We start from the raw sequence: 18,014 nt of genomic DNA, 5'->3' as shown, positions 1-18,014 counted from the left end.
ATTCTGGAATTTTTATTCAAGTCCCTTCTGTTTGCATTTCTAAAATAGTCAGACATGGTTTTCCCTCATATTCGATATTGTACACTGTTTTATGTCAAAGACTATATATACATGTTCCACAACAACATATAAATATGTGATTAGTGTAGCATTTCTTTTCTATACAACTTGCACGGTATAGAATTGAAAACATGACACCTTGTCTATAGGTCTATAGGGAGAGGAGGCGCTATTGGCCCAAATGCTATTGGATTTCAATGTCATATACCGTGTGCATATAAAACAAGTTAATATTGTTGACAACTATAAAAGTGAATGGAATTAGTATTAGTTACATAAGAAATTCATTTTTTAATAGGTAAGTTACACACATGTTTTATACTTTATTTGGTGAAAAGAGGATATGCATTACATTAAGAGTTAGTAAGTCTGTTACAGCTTAGCTCAACTTTGTCAAAAGCAAGCATGTTCTCCACCACAAGCGGTGATTCATTAAAAGAGACAAAAAGACATTGAGAGCCAGCTACAAACTTTGCAGTGCATCAGTACATTGGTTGGCTTCGTGATACACTTGCTCAATTCGCTTGTTGGGGATAGCACTCAATAGGTTCGTGCAATCATGTACGCTCTTTGAGTTCCATTTATAACACTTTCGTAAATTAGCACAAGGGCACAGCCAGTAGGAGTTCAGGTGCCAAAAAAATTTCCAAACAAGCAAGCACTACGTAGACAGTAAATAAATTTTCTGAGCAATGTTTAACTCCATCTCTCTACTTTAAAACTGATAAAAAAGACTGCACAAGGCTCCTCTGCCTCCTCATATGAACATTCTGCTCGGCCAATCCATTTATGTCTTTGAGCATCAATTGTTTATATTAACATCCAAAAAAAGTAACATAAACTACAACTTTTACAAAGAAAAGCACACAAGTGTCGGGAGTCATGCTAAAGAAAGAACAACAAACTCAGAATGCGTTTGTTTTTAGATGGGCTTTTTCAATATCAAAGACCGCATTGATCCCAACCACAGTTGTACCATCATCAAGACTATCAAGCCAACTACGAGGTTGTATATCTTGGCATTCCTTAGGAACTATCACCAAAAGACTAATCAACAACATTAGACGTGTAAGCTTACACTGAAACAATGCCATAAAAGCACTATCAACAGACCTTCAAATAAATATTATTTTGGTAAAAACCAATACTTCAGCAAAATGTATGATATTATTAGTAAATTTAGAGCACCTTAATAGATTTGCAGTTCATCTAACTGCAATAAACCGCAACAGACACTTCTAAAGAAGATCCTGTTGATGCAAAATACATCCAGGCTCCATCATACCAGGATGCATGTTTGAGAAACCTCCAAGACAGAACCAAAATTTCAGTATATTCAATTAGTAAAGAAAATTAGCCCATAAATTGCCAAGGGCCATGAAATAAGACATAGGCTGTTTAATTGTACTTAAAGAAAACCAAGGAAAAAAGGAAAAGAAATAAGTTCACAATACTGATAAATCAATAATGATGATGGTTGTGATAAACTATATCAAACCAAACGAATTTATTAGAGCATAAACATGAGAGAACTTATAGCAGAAGGAAAACTAAGGAAATAAAAAGAAGACAGAGTGATTGAGAAGAACAACATTTAATACTATTTGGTAAATAAATTCTAACTTTTACAGAAATTATATGATTAGAAAATGACATGACTTCAATTGCCATTTGATGGTAATAACATACAAAAAAGCCATTATGAGCAGTATAATCAAAATTGAGATGATGCAAAAGAGTGGAAATTAACATGCACTATCAAGGATTAATTAAAAATCAGTCCAAAAAAAACATAGGAAGAAATGCACGACAGAAATAACCAATTCATATATAGGGTCCGTTTGGATTGAACTTATTGTTGCTGAAACTGAAAACACTGTAGCAAAATAATTTTTAAATGTGTAAATAGTACCGTGGGACCTATTTTTAATATTTTTTAATGCGTAAACAGTGCCAGCACAGTGCGTGAACAGTATATTTACCGTTCATAACAGTAAAATTTGTCCCCCCAAAGTCAACAAATGCGGGCAAAAAAAAAAAAAAAGCAAAACGCAACTCTGGAAACGTGGACGCAGGATTCATCTGAATCCAAACGCCCTCATAGTAAAGATTTATACTTGTAATCCATGGCAAGCTGAGAAAAGCAAATGTGAAAAAGAAAATTCACTGCAGCAATGGATTACATGGGTGATGACAATGTCCAAACCAAGCAGGATGAGGATAATGAAGTAAACCAATGGAATTGCTATCAAAACTACAATGTCAATGAGAAATATTCTCGTTTAAAAGTGGGTTTATGTCGTCAATGGTCAGTGTCAGAGAGTATTTATCAACAGCTACCCAAAATGAGATTGTTCAGACAAGTAGATTGTCATCATTAACATATGTCTTTCTCCTAATTTAATTGCAAAACTCTTGTAGCACCAAGAGACATCTTTTTTTCTTATCCAAAAGAGAAAAAAAAAATAAATAAATAAATAAACAGCATTTTTCCAAATATCTAAGCCAAATATTCGAACAGGTTAAACATCTAAAGACCATGAAATTGCTTAGTGCACTTAAGCATAGAAAGATATGTAAGAAAAATAAAACTTAAATTTCATAGATGTTATAGTTTATTGTAGTTGTAAGGATATTTAAGGTAAATAAAAACGTTACGGAACCCAATTTCAACAGCAGATATATTTGAAAAGCAGGAATGCAATATCAGATAATTTGTATATGTAAGAAGAGTAGTAGCAACTTTCCAAGAATGAGCAATAGAACAATTATATGAAGCAGCAGTAACGTGACTAATGACAAGGTTACAAAACTAGTAGTGTTTGGAAGAGCTCAGTGTATTGGCTTAAGCTATACTTAGAATTGTTAAGGCTCATGAAAATATGCTAGCAATTTAAGCCAGAACAAACCCCAGTAAAATAGTTCATTATCCTCACTAGATATATACTTCAATTTTTCTCAATCTTTGTCTTCATTATCCTCCTCATCTTCCTTCTTGTAGATGGCAGCAATTTTCTACTAAACCAAAATGCTGGCACGTCTCCTACTTCTTCTTGCTGGTGCAGGAAGTAGGAGAAGTGCACTGGCAGCCATAGCTTCATTACTGGCCTCGACCTCCTCAGTGACAGCTTCAGGCTCAACCTCCTCCTCAGCAACAGCTTCAGGCTCAGTCACCTCAGAATCAGCTTCCTTTCTTACGATATTATTGGGGAGATGTTGGTTAATGCTGAGGCAAGAATTCTGAATTTGGACTGGTGCAATCCATGCAAGTTTTTGGAGGCCTATGATTGCAAAGGGGAACAGTGTGAGTTTCATAGGTATTTTGATACTGAAGCTGGTTTGGCAGAGCTTGAGTTGATTCTTAATTTGAAGACTAGGGAATTTTTTGTTAGTAATTTTAGATGAGCCGGGGAAAAAAAGGCAGCAAGGGTTGCTGCTTGGTATGAGGAAGCAGTGAGGGCGTCAACCGTTGAGGTTCCTGCCGATGAGGAAGACAAGGCTGCTTTCAATAGAGTAAAGGAGGCCATGGGAGCAGACAAGGCTGCTTTCACCCAATCTGCTCCCATGGTCTCCTTACTCTATTGAAAGCAGCCTTGTCTTCCTCATAGGCAGGAACCTCAACGGTTGACGCCCTCACTGCTTCCTCATACCAAGCAGCAACCCTTGCTGCCTTTTTTTCCCCGGCTCGTCTAAAATTACTAACAAAAAATTCCCTAGTCTTCAAATTAACAATCAATTCAAGCTCTGCCAAACCAGCTTCAGTAGCAACATACTTACAAAACTCACACTGTTCCCCTTTGCAATCATAGGCCTCCAAAAACTTGCATGGATTGCACCAGTCCAAATTCAGAATTCTTGCCTCAGCATTAACCAACATCTCCCCAATAATATCATACGAAAGGAAGCTGATTCTGAGGTGGCCGAGCCTGAAGCTGTCATTGAGGAGGAGGTTGAGCAGCCTAAAGCTGTCACTGAGGAGGTCGAGGCCAGTAATGAAGCTATGGCTGCCAGTGCACTTCTCCTACTTCCTGCACCAGCAAGAAGAAGTAGGAGACGTGCCAGCATTTTGGCTGAGCAGAGAATCGCTGCCATCTCCCCAATAATATCTTGACCATCCTTAATGCTGCACCGAGCACATGTAGCAAGCCATACTGCCTATAAAAAAAACAAAGACAAGTTCAGGAAACAAAAATGCAAGAAATTTCACATTTCAAACTATAGCATTTGAATAAAATATGAATAGAGTAAACTAGATTAATTAGTAAATTTGTGTCACACATATACCTTTAACAACTCATAAAATAAGGCTATAGATAGATTAATATGAATAGAGTAATGATAGATTAACGTCAAATTTCGAACTATAGTAGATAGAGATTAGAGATGCAGAGTTTAAGAATCTGAAGTAATGAGTCAAGTTCAAGACTCAAGATGGTGAAAGAAAGAACATGTAGATAGAACCAATTTTAAAGTGTGTGCAAGAGAAAGGATAACTATTTGCATGCATCATTAAAAATACTAATTAGTTAAAACAGAGATATTTGCATGCATCATTAAAAATACTAATTAGTTAATTTAAACTCCCTCTGATGGCTGTCCTAGGGGTGTAATCGGTTCGGTACGGTCGGTTTTTTCAGTTTTGGCCAACCGAAATTTCCGGTTTGTGAAATTCTCAACCAAAACCGACCGAAATAATTGGAAATCAATCGGTTTCGGTGGTATTTCGGTTTCCGTCGGTTTCAGTCGGTTTCAGTCGGTTTTTGGTTAAGCACATGGGGCTATCGATTTTTCCAAAACTCTGTCAACATCACAGTCACAAAAAGAAAATAACAACTCAACAGAAAATAACAACTCAACATCACATTGGTTTATCGATTTTTCAATAAGAAAATAACAACTCAATATCACAGTCAGAGATTCACAAAAAATAGCATTGATTCAGTATTAAACAAAACCCAAAATACAAAAAAGAGAGAGGGTTATCAAGAAATTAAAAAGAGAGAAGGTCACCGTGAGAATGAAAAGATCAAGCTGCGTGGGGAGGACGACGTGTGAAGGCCGGCATGTGGAGGCAGATTCGTGTGGAGTGGAGGCTGTGAGGCGTGACAGTGAATACGTGTGGGCTGTGCCGCGGTGGGGTATGTGGAGTAGCTGTGGAGCCCGGCGTGTGGAGCAGCCGTGGAGGCCGCCGTGTGGAAGCCGGAGTGTGGAGGCCGGTGGCAGATGTCGACTGATGGAGGCTGGTGTGTGTGAGAGAGGGAGTGATGGAGGCTTTGTGTGAGGAGAGTGATGGAGGCGTGAGGCGTGAGGGAGATGGAGGCGTGAAACTGAAAGTGGGGTAGGTAGGTAAGGGTAGGGTTTCTCTAACTTTTTCACTTGTGTCAAATTATTCCTGTGAATATTAAAAAATTATTTTTTATGCCCCATCGAGATTGCCATATCAGCATAACTTTAAAAAAAATTTGACTAACCTCACATCCAAAATAAAATTATAATTAAAAATTTATTTAACATTTAAATATGCCACATCTGTATTTATATGAAAAAAAAAATCCAAAAAACATATCTACTGTTTACCAAAAAAATCTATAAAAAAATGTGCCAAAAATTTTCATATTCTTTATACTTTTTTTTAATTTTTTCTACACTTTCTTGATAATCAAACATATTTACGTACATTTAAAAAAATCTAGAGGGGAAAACTATTGTAGACAACTTAGGAGGAGCCCCATGTTAGAACCAAGGCAAACCTCTTGTAAGAAAACGTGTGCAAAAAGCTTGGGCCTACACTTAAATCAAAGAAACAAAAAAACCTATTCTTCAAAGATCACCTAGCCAACGCCAACACGAGGAGATTTATTAGCTTCCCTACTAACCCAATTGAAAATACATACATTGAAACCCTATGCTATGCTAGATTACAAACTATATAGCTCCAACTTGAACTCCTCCATGGCCAACTCTGACCCAGCCCCTGAATAGCCTTTGTGCAAGCTTTAGAATTACTTTCGATAATTACTCTCTCAAAGTTCTGGGCTAGATCTCTCAAATTGACCCAAACCCAAATCACTCTCTCTTTCTCTTTCACTCTTAAATTGACCCAAACTCAGATCGGTTCCCACTACCTTCCGAGAAGTTTTTAGATCTCCCATGGCGGACTCGTAGGAGATCGACACATATGGAATGCTCGATTTTGGCCTGCATTATGATTGAATTGTAACTTGTTTGTTTTGGATTTTTTTAAGAAATCTTAAGCTTCCTTGAAACTTTATGGGTTTTGGGGTTTCAACCACCATATGGGTTGTAGTTGGCTTGAGGAGACTAGTTGGCTATATGGATTTGATTGGGTTTCAAGTTTCAACCACCTAAATTGGTATTTTCAGTCCAAATCAATCTACGATCTTTGGTTTTTTTAGAGTTGTGGGTTTGATTATGAATGTGAATGTTTGAATATGTTTTCATTTCAGTATGTGAAGGTCATATTTACATCAACTCATTCAAAATTTGAAAGGGTTGATTTTTGTAGGATTTGATTTTGGAGTGTGTTTGGATGCCAAGAAATTGAAAGGAAAAAGAAATGAAGATTAAAATTTTCTTTTTCTTTTTCTTTAAAAATTAACGAAGGAAGATTAATATTTTATTTAATTATGATGCTGATGTGGCAAAAAAATCATTTTTTTTTATTATTATTTTGATTGTTAGCCACATCAGCATTTTCCATCCATTACTTAATGGTAGGAATTGTTTTGACATAGTACCAAAATGTTAAGGATCAAATTGACATAATTAAAAAGTTAGGGAACAAATTGAAATCTAGTGTAAAGGATAAGGACTAACTTTGTAATTTACCCGTTTTTATTTTCTTTATTTTCGATTAGTTTCTGTTTAACTTAATTAATTTAAGTTAATTAATTTAATTTTAGGTAGTGGGCTTCTTTAACGTAGTGGGCGGGCCAAAATGTCCAAATGGCCATAAAATCCTAACTATATAATTAGTAGTTCTGGTTTCCAAATTATATTTTTTACTAGCATCTCGAGTCTAAGAGACTCGATTTAGGGTCTATAAATCAAGTTTTTGGGACTCGATTTTCATGGGTTATTCATGTCTGATGTGGCGCTTTTTCTAGGTGGCATCTACATGGAAATCGAGTCTCTAAGATTCGATTTCTAACCCAAAAATAATATTATTAAGGACCCAAAATGCAGAAACAGCAAAAAAAAAAAATGCGGAAAGAAAGAAAAAAAGAAAGAAAGAAAGAGAAGAAGAAGAAGAAATGGAGATGCAGGCCGCACAAGACCAGGCCGCCAGATCCAGGCTGCCGCACGACGACCTAGGCCACGCGCGACCCAGGTCACAGCGCGACCTAAGTCGCCGCGCGACCCAGGTCGCAGCGCGATCTGGGTTTTTCTGCGACTTGGGTCGCGCGATCTGGGTTTTTTTTTTTTTTTTCTTCCTTCTCTAATGAACACATATTCTTCTCTGGATTTTTTTTTTCTTTCTTCTCTGATGAGCACATTCTATTGTTGTGGTTTTCTTTTCCTGTTGTCCTTGTGGTTTTTTTTGTTTTCTTTTTAAATGTAAATCGAGTCTTAGAAACTCGATTTCCATGTAGATGCCACATGAAAAAAGTGCTACATCAGACGTGAACAACCCATGAAAATCGAGTCTCAAAAACTCGATTTATAGACCCTAAATCGAGTCTCTTAGACTTGAAATGCTAGTAAAAAATATAGTTTGGAAACCAGAACTACTAATTATATAGTTAGGATTTTATGGCCATTTGGCCATTTTGGCCTAGTGGGCGGCAGTGGGCTTCTTTCCAAAAAAAAAAAGGGTAGTGGGCTTGAGTAATTTGGCAAGGCCAAGCCCATGTCTACAAACTTTATATTATATATTTAATATAATATAATATAATAATATATTTCGGTTCGGTTTAGTCGGTTTAGTGCATTCAAATCTGCCACCAAAAAACGAATCGAAATTTTCGATTTTTTATATAATAAAACCAAAACTGAACCGAACCAAAATTTTTGCAACGATTTGGTTGGTTTGAAGCGGTTTTTTTGGTTTGTCGGTTTTTTGCACATCCCTATGTCCCAATGCCAAGGTATTTGACAAGCTAACAAGTGTACATGCCCCTAAATTCTTCTTGCCCAACCAAATGAAAGTTCAGGAAATACGTTTCATGTAGCTCACAACCTAACAATTGTATTTGCCTTTAAATTCTTCCTCCTTCAACCAAAAAAGTTTAGTGAAACCATAGCATGTTTCTTTAGGATAAAGAACACAAAAGTACTAACAGAAACACAACATTTAGGAACCTAAACTAGTTGATCCACATCCAATGAACAAAAAAATGTGATTGAACACATCTAAGCATGAGATAATAGCATTCTTTATCTAGATAAATCTCTCAGAGGCTATGATAAAATAAACTAGCAAAATAACATATCTTGAGACAGAGCTATAAATTAGCTAATTATTGTCAGGGTAAATGTACTACAGAAACAAACAAAAAGACCTTGTAGCTTTAGCCAAGGAAGCAAAAATAAGACCTTGGAAAAATATAGAAGGATCACATCACATATCTAGGGACAGACTCTATCCTATAAATTAGCTTATTATTGTCAATTTTAAGGTTAAATGTACCATTGAAAAAAAACAAAAGACTATGTAGCATGAGACAAGGAAGTAAGAACAAGACCTTGAAATGGTACATGCTCACTAAAAAATCACTTGGCTACATCTTTTCAAAATTCTCTTCTCTTTTTTTGGTCATTTTGTCTTTTAAATTGTAGCCAAGAGAGCTATAATCTAGATCTTTTTAACACTACCACAGCAACACATAAGCAAATAAGGATTATGTTGTCCAAGTATTGTAATGACTTACCAACTTCAAGGTCAGAAGGAGAGTCGAGACTTCAAGAGGTAAGTGACTGAGAGAGTTGAAAGGAAAAGCAAAATTAGGATTCTTCGAGAGTGAGCAATTGAGAGAGTAGAAAGGCAAAGCAAAATTGGGTTCTTACTCCAGCTGGCCTAATCGATAAGGCCTTAGGCCAAGGCTAAGACCCATAATTTTTTTTTTTCTTTTTTGAGAAAATAAGGCCCATAATTTAAAAATAAATATTCTCTTAAATAGATCGGAAAAAAAAATTCATACTTGTTAAGGCCTAGGCCCTAGGGCCCGTAAATTGTTAGGCTCTAGGGCCTAAGGCCCATATTTAAAAAAAAAAAATATATTCTATTAACTAAATCTGAATAAAAAAAATAGTAATATTAATACTTGTTAAGGCCTAAGGCCCGGAAATTATTAGGCCTTATGGCCTTCAGGCCCATAGTTAAATATATAAATAGTTATATATATATATATATATATATAAAAAACTAGATCTGAATAAAAAAAATATTATTACATAAATTAAATGTCATTTCAAAAAATTAATAAATTAATAGCTGCATATTTCAATACCAAAAAAAAAAAAAAAAAAAAAAATCCTAATGACTTGAATACATAAAATATTTCAATAAAGAACAAAAAAAATAGATAAGAATAAATCAAATAAAAAAATTTTAAAAAGGGATTTTTAATTTCTTACAAAAAAAAAAGCTTTTAATTTTATAAAAATAAAAAGATAATGATTTGAAGTTAAATTTAAATCAACAATTATATAGATCTATAAAACAACCCTTAGATTACAATCAACAATTATATAGATCTATAAAACAATAATTAAATTTCAATCAAACATTATATGAATAAACAATTATATACATCTGCTGAATCTCAAAAAAAAAAAAAAAAAATTTATACACATCTGCTATAAAAAAAAAAAAAAAAAAAAACAATTATATAGATCTATTTTTATCTTTTATCTCGAAAGAAGACAAATATATAGATCTATAAAACAGTAATTAAATTACAATCAACAAGATCTATAAAACAATAATTAGATAAACCCATATTATAGATATGCAATAAACATGGATAGATCAAAGAAAAGAAAAGAAAAAAAAGGCGAAATAGCTAATGATTTAGATCAGTTGTAATTAAAAATATATATATATATATATATACATACATATAATATTGCATACAAAAACAAAAAAAAAAAAAAAAATCTAGAATTAGATGTTAATTTCAACAAAATATTAAAAAAAAAAAAAAATCCAAAAGAAGGTCCTACAGAACTAAAGGGGAAAGAATAAATAGATCTAAAAGAAGGAACTACCGAGTTAAAGTACAGTGCCTAGCCCATGGCATCATCGATAATATGATGTCAGATTGAGATTAGTAGCTGGCACACTACTCAATCTAAGTAGTGCGCTGACTACTAATCTTAATCTCAACCATTCCCCCTTCTCACATATGTAAAAGTTCAACTAAACTCAAACAAACCCTAGAAACTGAAATTGCAATGGGTATGACCGCCCATTATATAGAAAGGAAAAAATGTTCACACGTGTGAATGAGTCTCTTCCTTTTTTTTTTTTTTTTTTTTTTTTTTTTTTGCATGTTAGGTGCCTGTTTCACCGTCTGAGTCTCTGATGCATAACTTTTACAATTAATAATTTAATACGTTCTAATGTTACAGTTTTAAAATATCAATCAAATAAAAAATAATCGAATATTGCAACGTTTCCTGTCTTAACTATTAAAGTTGTCGAGTGATTGAATGAGAGAATAGAGAAAAGCAGATGTAAGAATTAATGTGATTTAGCCAAATGACCTATGTCCACAGAGAAAAAAAAAAGAAAAAGAAAAAAAGAACAAACTCTTAGCTACTACATATTTTCTATTCATAATTATGTGTTACAATGAATCCTAAGTATGTTATATATAAGAGCCAACTCTAGGGTAACACTATACTAGCATGTGCCTACAATATACTTGGCCTCTTCGGCCACAACATGTTTAACACAACCAACGATATATTTAACAACCCCACTTAAACTCAAGGTAGTTGTTTAAAAATGCTTCGAGTATAGAATATAAATTTGTGAAGATGCCTTGATAATGATCATGAATGACTAGGTCATTCACAATGTGGAATGAATTGTGCAAAATGTTGATCATAGCAACAAACAACAAGGATAGATGAATGCCTGTGAAGACTGCTACAATGACTCGAGAACAGTTGCACCAATGATCGAAGAATCCTACTATGGCCAAAGAGTGGCTATACTAATGGCTTAAGGAATATCGATATAGGATGACATCGTGACGAAGCACGTGAGTGAGTTTGGTAGATTTTGAGTAGATTTAACCCCAAAAAAAAGAGTGATTTGCCATCTTGTGTAACTTAAGAGCCTCAAATAGAAAAAAACATACCCCTACTTAATTAAACTAGAGCATAATGGAAAAATAGAGTGATAAAGTGCCTTTATATAAGAGCAAAACAATGGTAGGAAATGGCAATCAATATAGACAATTGCAGTCATCGTCAAATAATGGCAGCCAATGACGGTAAACAGTGATGACAGTCTAAGGTGGTACTAGTAGGGATGATGTGGTGATCTGTAGAGGTGAAATGTGGCAAACATTAGGGAGCTACATGGAAAATGATGATGTGTTAATGACATGGAGTTACAATTGACATGGCACTCTCTAGAATTGAAATGTAACATAAGACTTGGCTTTTTTTTTTTTTTTTTTTTTTTTTTGTGTGTTTTTTGGAGGTGACATAAGACTAGGCTTTACATGGAAGATATTATGATTGGGCATTGTAGAGCATAGGGCTGACAAGGGCTATCTAGTGGGTAAAAGACCTGACCAAACCAATTGAGTCCGACCGACCCGAGGTCCAGTGGGTGGACCCAAAGTCCATGGTCGGTCAGATTTGGGTCCCTCTCTAATAAAAATTGAATAATCGGTTAGGATAGCGGGTTAATGGGTTAAAAACCCGTAGAACCCAATCCGACAGAAGGTCTCAGATTTAAACAAAAAAATACTAGTATATATTTCTTCGGTTCTTTTTAGGTGAAAACGTGAAGAGTGTGAGACTGATAAGACTAAAGCATGACTTGTTAACTGTTACACGCTATTTAAAGATTCTAAACCGTACACGCAAAAGCCAAAATCAAGCAAAATCAAATCTCTGAAGATTTAGAACAGCGAAGTTTCAAATCAAACTCAGAGACTCTCACAATCTTCCACTTCCCCATGAGTCCTTCAAAAGTTAGACTTAAGCCAGTTGCCTCAGTCCTCATCTCACTCTCTCATAAATCAATCTCTATTTCTCTATACTCTTTAGTCTCTCTAGTCTCAACTCTTCACTCCACACTCCACAACTCCACGATCAAAGTTCAAATCCCCCTTCGTAGTCTATCTTTTGTTCCAACTACAAAACTGCAGTAGATCAAAGGCTTTTACCATCTACTAGCCTCTGAGTACGCGCTCACACGCGCCCTTAGAGGCTTTTCTATTTTTTGGGTAAGGGTTAATTTAGAGCATCTATATATAATTAAAAGCTGAAGTGCAGCGTTTAATGCTGTTGCTCTCACATTGCACCACATTAGCTGTCACATCATTTTCTTAAAAAAAATATATAATTTTTAATTCAATTTTAAAATGGTTTTTACAATTTTCAGCCCTATAAATCCCAATCCATTAAATGCAACCCACTACTTATTTATTTACTCCCACTATCACCTTATAATAAATTTGTATAATTAATCCAGCCCACCTCTTATTTATTTAGAGCCCAACCCAAAGCTTTTTCAGTTTAGCTTAAAGGAAAAAGAAATTAAAAATATCAAACGTTCAAGCCGGTTTGGCAAAAAAAGAAAAGAAAAGGGAAGCGTTCAGGGTTTTGCGTGACCAAATGAAAAACATGAGCAGAGGGAGAGTTGAAGATTGGAACGTAGAGGGAAGCTAAAAGGGAGGAAAAGAAAACGTTGAAGCCTTCAGGTATTGCGTGAGAAAACAGAGTTTGAAAGCTACCCATCTTCCTGATCTACCGTTTTGCAGTAACGGCTGCCTATCTGATTTCCTTCCTCCCTTTATTCCTTTCCACACAGTTTATAAATACTGACAGAACCTCCCTGCTTTGGTTGAGGTATCTCTACATCTCAATTCTTTTTTTTTTGGGTGCAAAACTTTTATGCTCTGTTTATATTAATATGAGACCCTTTTTTTTTTTTTTTTTCATTTGTTTGTGTTTGTGTTTATATATGACGAGCATCCTTGGCATGCCATTGATGTGTTTGTGAGATTTCTTGAATGTCGTTTCAATAGTGCTATAATTTTATAGCCAAAAAAACTGTTTTATTTTACCTTGGTTTATTTGGAAATATCTGAGGTCTCATTTTTTTAATGTGTTGTGGCTTATTGGAAGAATGTAAGACTTTGAAGTAGTGAAGTATAAAGTGTTGGTGGTACATCTCAAATCACCTTCCAATGTATTTCAACATGTTAGACTCTGTTTCTTGAATTGATAAGATTGTACTTCTCATTAATGTGTCCATTGTATACTACATCATTTAGATTGATATCCACTTCCAACAATTCATATTAGAATCAAAGCAAATTGTTTTTGGTGTTTCAATTTTTGTGGTAAGCTTCTGCATAATTTTGTATAATTTTACTGCATAATCCTTGGCAGCCAAAAAAAAATGTTTTCTTACACAGCTTGAACAGTGGAAACAGTGTTCTTCAATTTCTCGATATCATCTTTAACACCGGTACCCCAAATGGATTTGATCTCTTTGAAAGTAGTAGAGCCCAATAATTCAATGATCTTTCGTGCAATACCAAAACGAATTGCTTCGGCAATTCCTTCTTGGTCAATGAAAGAAAACAGAGGAAGATAGATCACAAGGAAGCTGAAAGCAGTAGTTGACCCTTTTTTTTTTTATTTTTTATTTTTTATTTTTTTATGGAAAGCAGTAGTTGAACTTGAAATACCAAACGTGGGAGTAGGTATAGTTTGAAGTTGCTCCATAGCAACGTTTTGGCTTTTGAATAAGGGATGATTCTGTGTCACAAATAATCTTTTTAATTTTATTATAATATTGACAATAATAAGGTTATGCATTATGCCCGTAATTAATAAAAATAATGTTCATTGTTTAGTGTTCTATTATCTTTTTATAATTTTCAGATGAAAGCTAAATTTTAATTCTTTTATCAGTTACAGAGTAAATTGCATCCTATCTTAAATGATGCTAAAGCCCCACTTGATGTAATTTATTTTGCTGCAAAAGAAGGCATTAAGAATCCCAGAGCCTGTAGTAGAATAATGTATAGAGACCACAATCAGTTTCTCTCTGTTGTTAAAAAAAAAAAAAAAAAAAACCCTAAAAGCAAGGAAAAGCAGGAAAAAGGTTCAAATTTTTAACAGTACCTTATATATTAGTGCTTGCCTTAAAGAATTTGGTAAATGTTCCTCTGTCCTGAAAATGCAATTTTTGAAAGAGTATGATGCCATAACATAACATGGACCACGACTAGGGTAAAGAAAAATTAAAAATTAGAGATGGTAAACTTGCTACGTTTAGAGACAGGTAAATAGCAAATTTCCCTTAATTTTAAGGAGGTTGGACGTAATACCTTATAACATGTGATATAGCCATGGTAGCATCATCAACTGTGACGCAAAAATTGTAAACAAGTTGCCCATTGCTCCTTATAATTACAAAATCTCCAAGTGTGTCCAAGTTCCAACTAACCTTCATTTCACTATCAAACAAAGTTAACACCCTACACAACTTGATTTAACATTATGTTATTAGATCCACTAGATTATTTACTTAAAGTTGATGGCTGGCAGGGCAAAAGCCACCTGATAATTTGAAAAGCCCCAAAGAAAATGGAAAATTAAAAAAATAAAATATGCCAAAAAAAAAAAAAAAAAAACCGAATGAACACTAAACAGTCAAACATAATTTACAGGATTTAAGATTTATAGAGAAGGGTATATGAAAGGCTTCTATTTAAAAAAAAAAAAAAAAAAACCCAAAAAAAATAATTAAAAATAATTGCAAATAAATTCAACAATCACTCATCCATACAACGATCAAAACACTATAACTTACATAACAAAACAACAAAACAATACACCAAAAATAGCATAGAAATACACTCTCCACAATCACAAAAATGAGCATGCAACATGAATTACCGACAGATTTTTTGCTCGAAATAATTTCCAATGTTGGAAGACAATCACCAAAATTTTTAGGCAACATCAAAATCAGGTACACAACTTTAAATTCAAATCTCATGTTCGTTACTTTCACATGAACTCGCCACTTTTTCCCTACTAATCACAATCAACCACATCCAAAATTGTGACACAAAATATTGAAATCTTATTTTTTCTCTTTTTATTAACTTTTTACTATGACATAGTGTGCAATTCTATAATCATCGTTATATTTCTAAAACAACAAATATTTATAGTTTCATCAATCAAATATTGCAATTAAAAAAAAAAAAACAATTTATACACTCCTTAGGGGCCGAACAGATGCAAAGTTTTTCTTTATAGCTATGGCCCTTCACATTAAAGTTTCCTGCGTTAGACAGATGGTGTATTCCAAAGTCATGACATGAATGATGTTACATAGTCAAGATGATGCAGATATATATATATATATATATATTTTTTTTTTTTCTTTCTCATTACAATGTTGATCCATATATCCCAAGTTTCAATTTTCTCTTTTTATTAACTTTTTACTATGAAGTAGTGCGCAATTCTATAGTTATCATTATATTTCTAAAATATATATATATATATATATATATATCTTCATCAATTAAATATTGCAATTAAAAAAAAAAAATTACACTCCCTAGGGGCTGAACAGATGCAGAGTTTTTCTTTATGGCTATGGCCCTTCACATTAAAGTTTCCTACGTTACACAAATGGTGTATTCCAAAGTCATGACATGAATGATGTTACATAATCAGTGTGATGCGGATATCTATATATATATATATATATATAGATATTTTCTTTCTCATTACAATGTTGATCCATATATCCCAACTTTCAATTTTCTCTTTTTATTAACTTTTTATTGTGAAGTAGTGTGCAATTCTATAGTCATTGTTATATTTCTAAAAGAAAAAAATATTTCTAACTTCATCAATCAAATATTGCAATTGTGATGATAATAATGTTCATGTATAATTCTTAGTATATGATTATTGTCATGTTTTGTCACCAATTCATTTTTTCTAACGCATTAGTTTCTTAATATGTCTTTTCGTTTTTTAAAAACAGCTGCAAGCATTTCAATCGGCTAACCAAAAGGAAAAAAGTTCTTCACCATATCAGTCTAACTAGACTACTCCAAAATCCATTATTCCTTTGAAATGATGAAGAAAAATTCATTCATCAATGCTTTAGGGTTGCAAACAAACAAGCACTATTTTGGTCGAAGCTCACAAATATTTTGTACAAGATCAAACTAAAGTGGGAAAACAAATCCTTCTTCTAGCAAACATAGAAGGAGACAAAAATGCAAAATACGGACTGACAATTGCATTGTTATGCGAATCAAATGATGAAGGAATACAATTACTATTGTCAATTCTAAACCAACCAGATGGAAAACAATTGCTGCAAAACTATCGACAAATCCTTCGACATACAGATTTTGGAACAAACACATTTCGCATCCCAAAAAACTAAGCATACAAGAAAAATGAAGTGGCTCATTGGGATCATGAATGCCCTTACTCATATGGAAATGAAGAATTACATGTAACATGCTAAATGTGCTCAATTGACTTGGAAATGTACAAATTAGCCAACCGAGTTTGGTAGAAATTATGTTTCCAAAAAGCATAATACAATAAAATTTCCTCATCCTATTTATAATACTAATCTCTATCTTTAAAGGAATAGATCTTTTTTTATTATTAATATTTATTTAAAAACACTTGCAACAACTTAATTATAGTCCTCTAAAGTTTTCACCTAGCATGACGCTAACTTCGAATTTATAAAATCCTTTCTATCTAATTTTAAGTTAATTAAATTTTACTAACTTAGGAAGACGGATGATCAGCTCTGGACTGACTACAAGGCCAACTATAGTTGTATCCTTTCCACATCTAATTCCAAGACAATACCTTCTATCATCATGAATCCTAAAATATATTGTTTATACATATATAATGCAGCTTAAGTAGTAATACATTCAAAAATATTTCAAATAATAACACGATCATAAAAAAAATAACCACGCGCTACGCGCGGATCCGCGACTAGTTTATTATAATTTGGGATTACTATATTTTCAAATCACAAAAAAATTTAGGAGTGTGATGAAAAAATGATTTCATCACACATAATACTCATCACACCCCTAGATTTTTTTTTTTTTTTTTTTTGATATTTAGTTTTGTTTTTGGATAAACATGGGGTATTTTTTTTAAGGAAAAAACTAGCAGCAACATGGGTTGTTTAACTTATTTTCCTATTTAAAAAAAAAACAATAAATGTATAATTACTTTGAAGAAGTGGGTTAGTAGAAGAGTGTTCGTATTTTGTAGGCAATGTTGTAGTGCAAGTTAGACATGTATTTTTACCAGACTATCTTTTAGTTTTGTCTTTACTTAAACTTAGGGATGTAGGTGTATTTTGGAATATAAAAAATCTGGTCCAAACAGAAAAATCCCCTTAAATAGTAGTACAAATATTTTATAACTACCCCCAATTCCCATAGATTTTTGCCACATTTATTATTTCCATTCCCCTCTCTTTTCTATCACTAACTGAAAAATGACACAGCCAAAAAAAAAAAAAAAACAAAGCCTTTCACTGTCATCTAGGGATGGCAATTTAGATCCGACTTGCGGATACCCGGCCTGATAAAGAATAGGGTCGGGTATGGGTTTAAAAAAAAAACCCGAAGCGGGTCCAGGTTTTATCAAAAAAATCCGAAACCTGACCCGGATAAGACCCGATTATATATATATAATTACTAAATTACCCTCAC

The 18,014-nt window shown here is 33.6% G+C and overlaps 2 protein-coding genes and 2 long non-coding RNA genes across 5 annotated transcripts in view; 1 reads left to right on the top strand and 3 right to left on the bottom strand.

Moving 5' to 3' along the window:
* Window positions 1-18,014, bottom strand: part of LOC126695991 (F-box/kelch-repeat protein At3g06240-like) — a 64,001-nt gene that overhangs the window by 27,260 nt on the left and 18,727 nt on the right. The window lies entirely within an intron of this gene.
* LOC126695990 (probable sugar phosphate/phosphate translocator At1g06470) overlaps window positions 1-18,014 on the top strand; it is an 89,963-nt gene that overhangs the window by 57,999 nt on the left and 13,950 nt on the right. The window lies entirely within an intron of this gene.
* Window positions 440-3,094, bottom strand: LOC126695995 (uncharacterized). Its single transcript, XR_007646073.1, has 2 exons — window positions 2,997-3,094; window positions 440-1,366 (listed from the first exon to the last, which is right to left on the bottom strand). It is a non-coding gene; the product is annotated as an uncharacterized LOC126695995 (long non-coding RNA).
* On the bottom strand, window positions 3,701-5,441 carry LOC126695994 (uncharacterized). The gene is made up of 2 exons (XR_007646072.1): window positions 5,071-5,441; window positions 3,701-4,211 (listed from the first exon to the last, which is right to left on the bottom strand). It is a non-coding gene; the product is annotated as an uncharacterized LOC126695994 (long non-coding RNA).

The sequence above is a fragment of the Quercus robur genome, chromosome 8 (assembly GCF_932294415.1).
Source record: "Quercus robur chromosome 8, dhQueRobu3.1, whole genome shotgun sequence".
Classification (NCBI taxonomy): domain Eukaryota; kingdom Viridiplantae; phylum Streptophyta; class Magnoliopsida; order Fagales; family Fagaceae; genus Quercus; species Quercus robur.
This window is presented reverse-complemented; position numbering and strand designations above follow the sequence as displayed.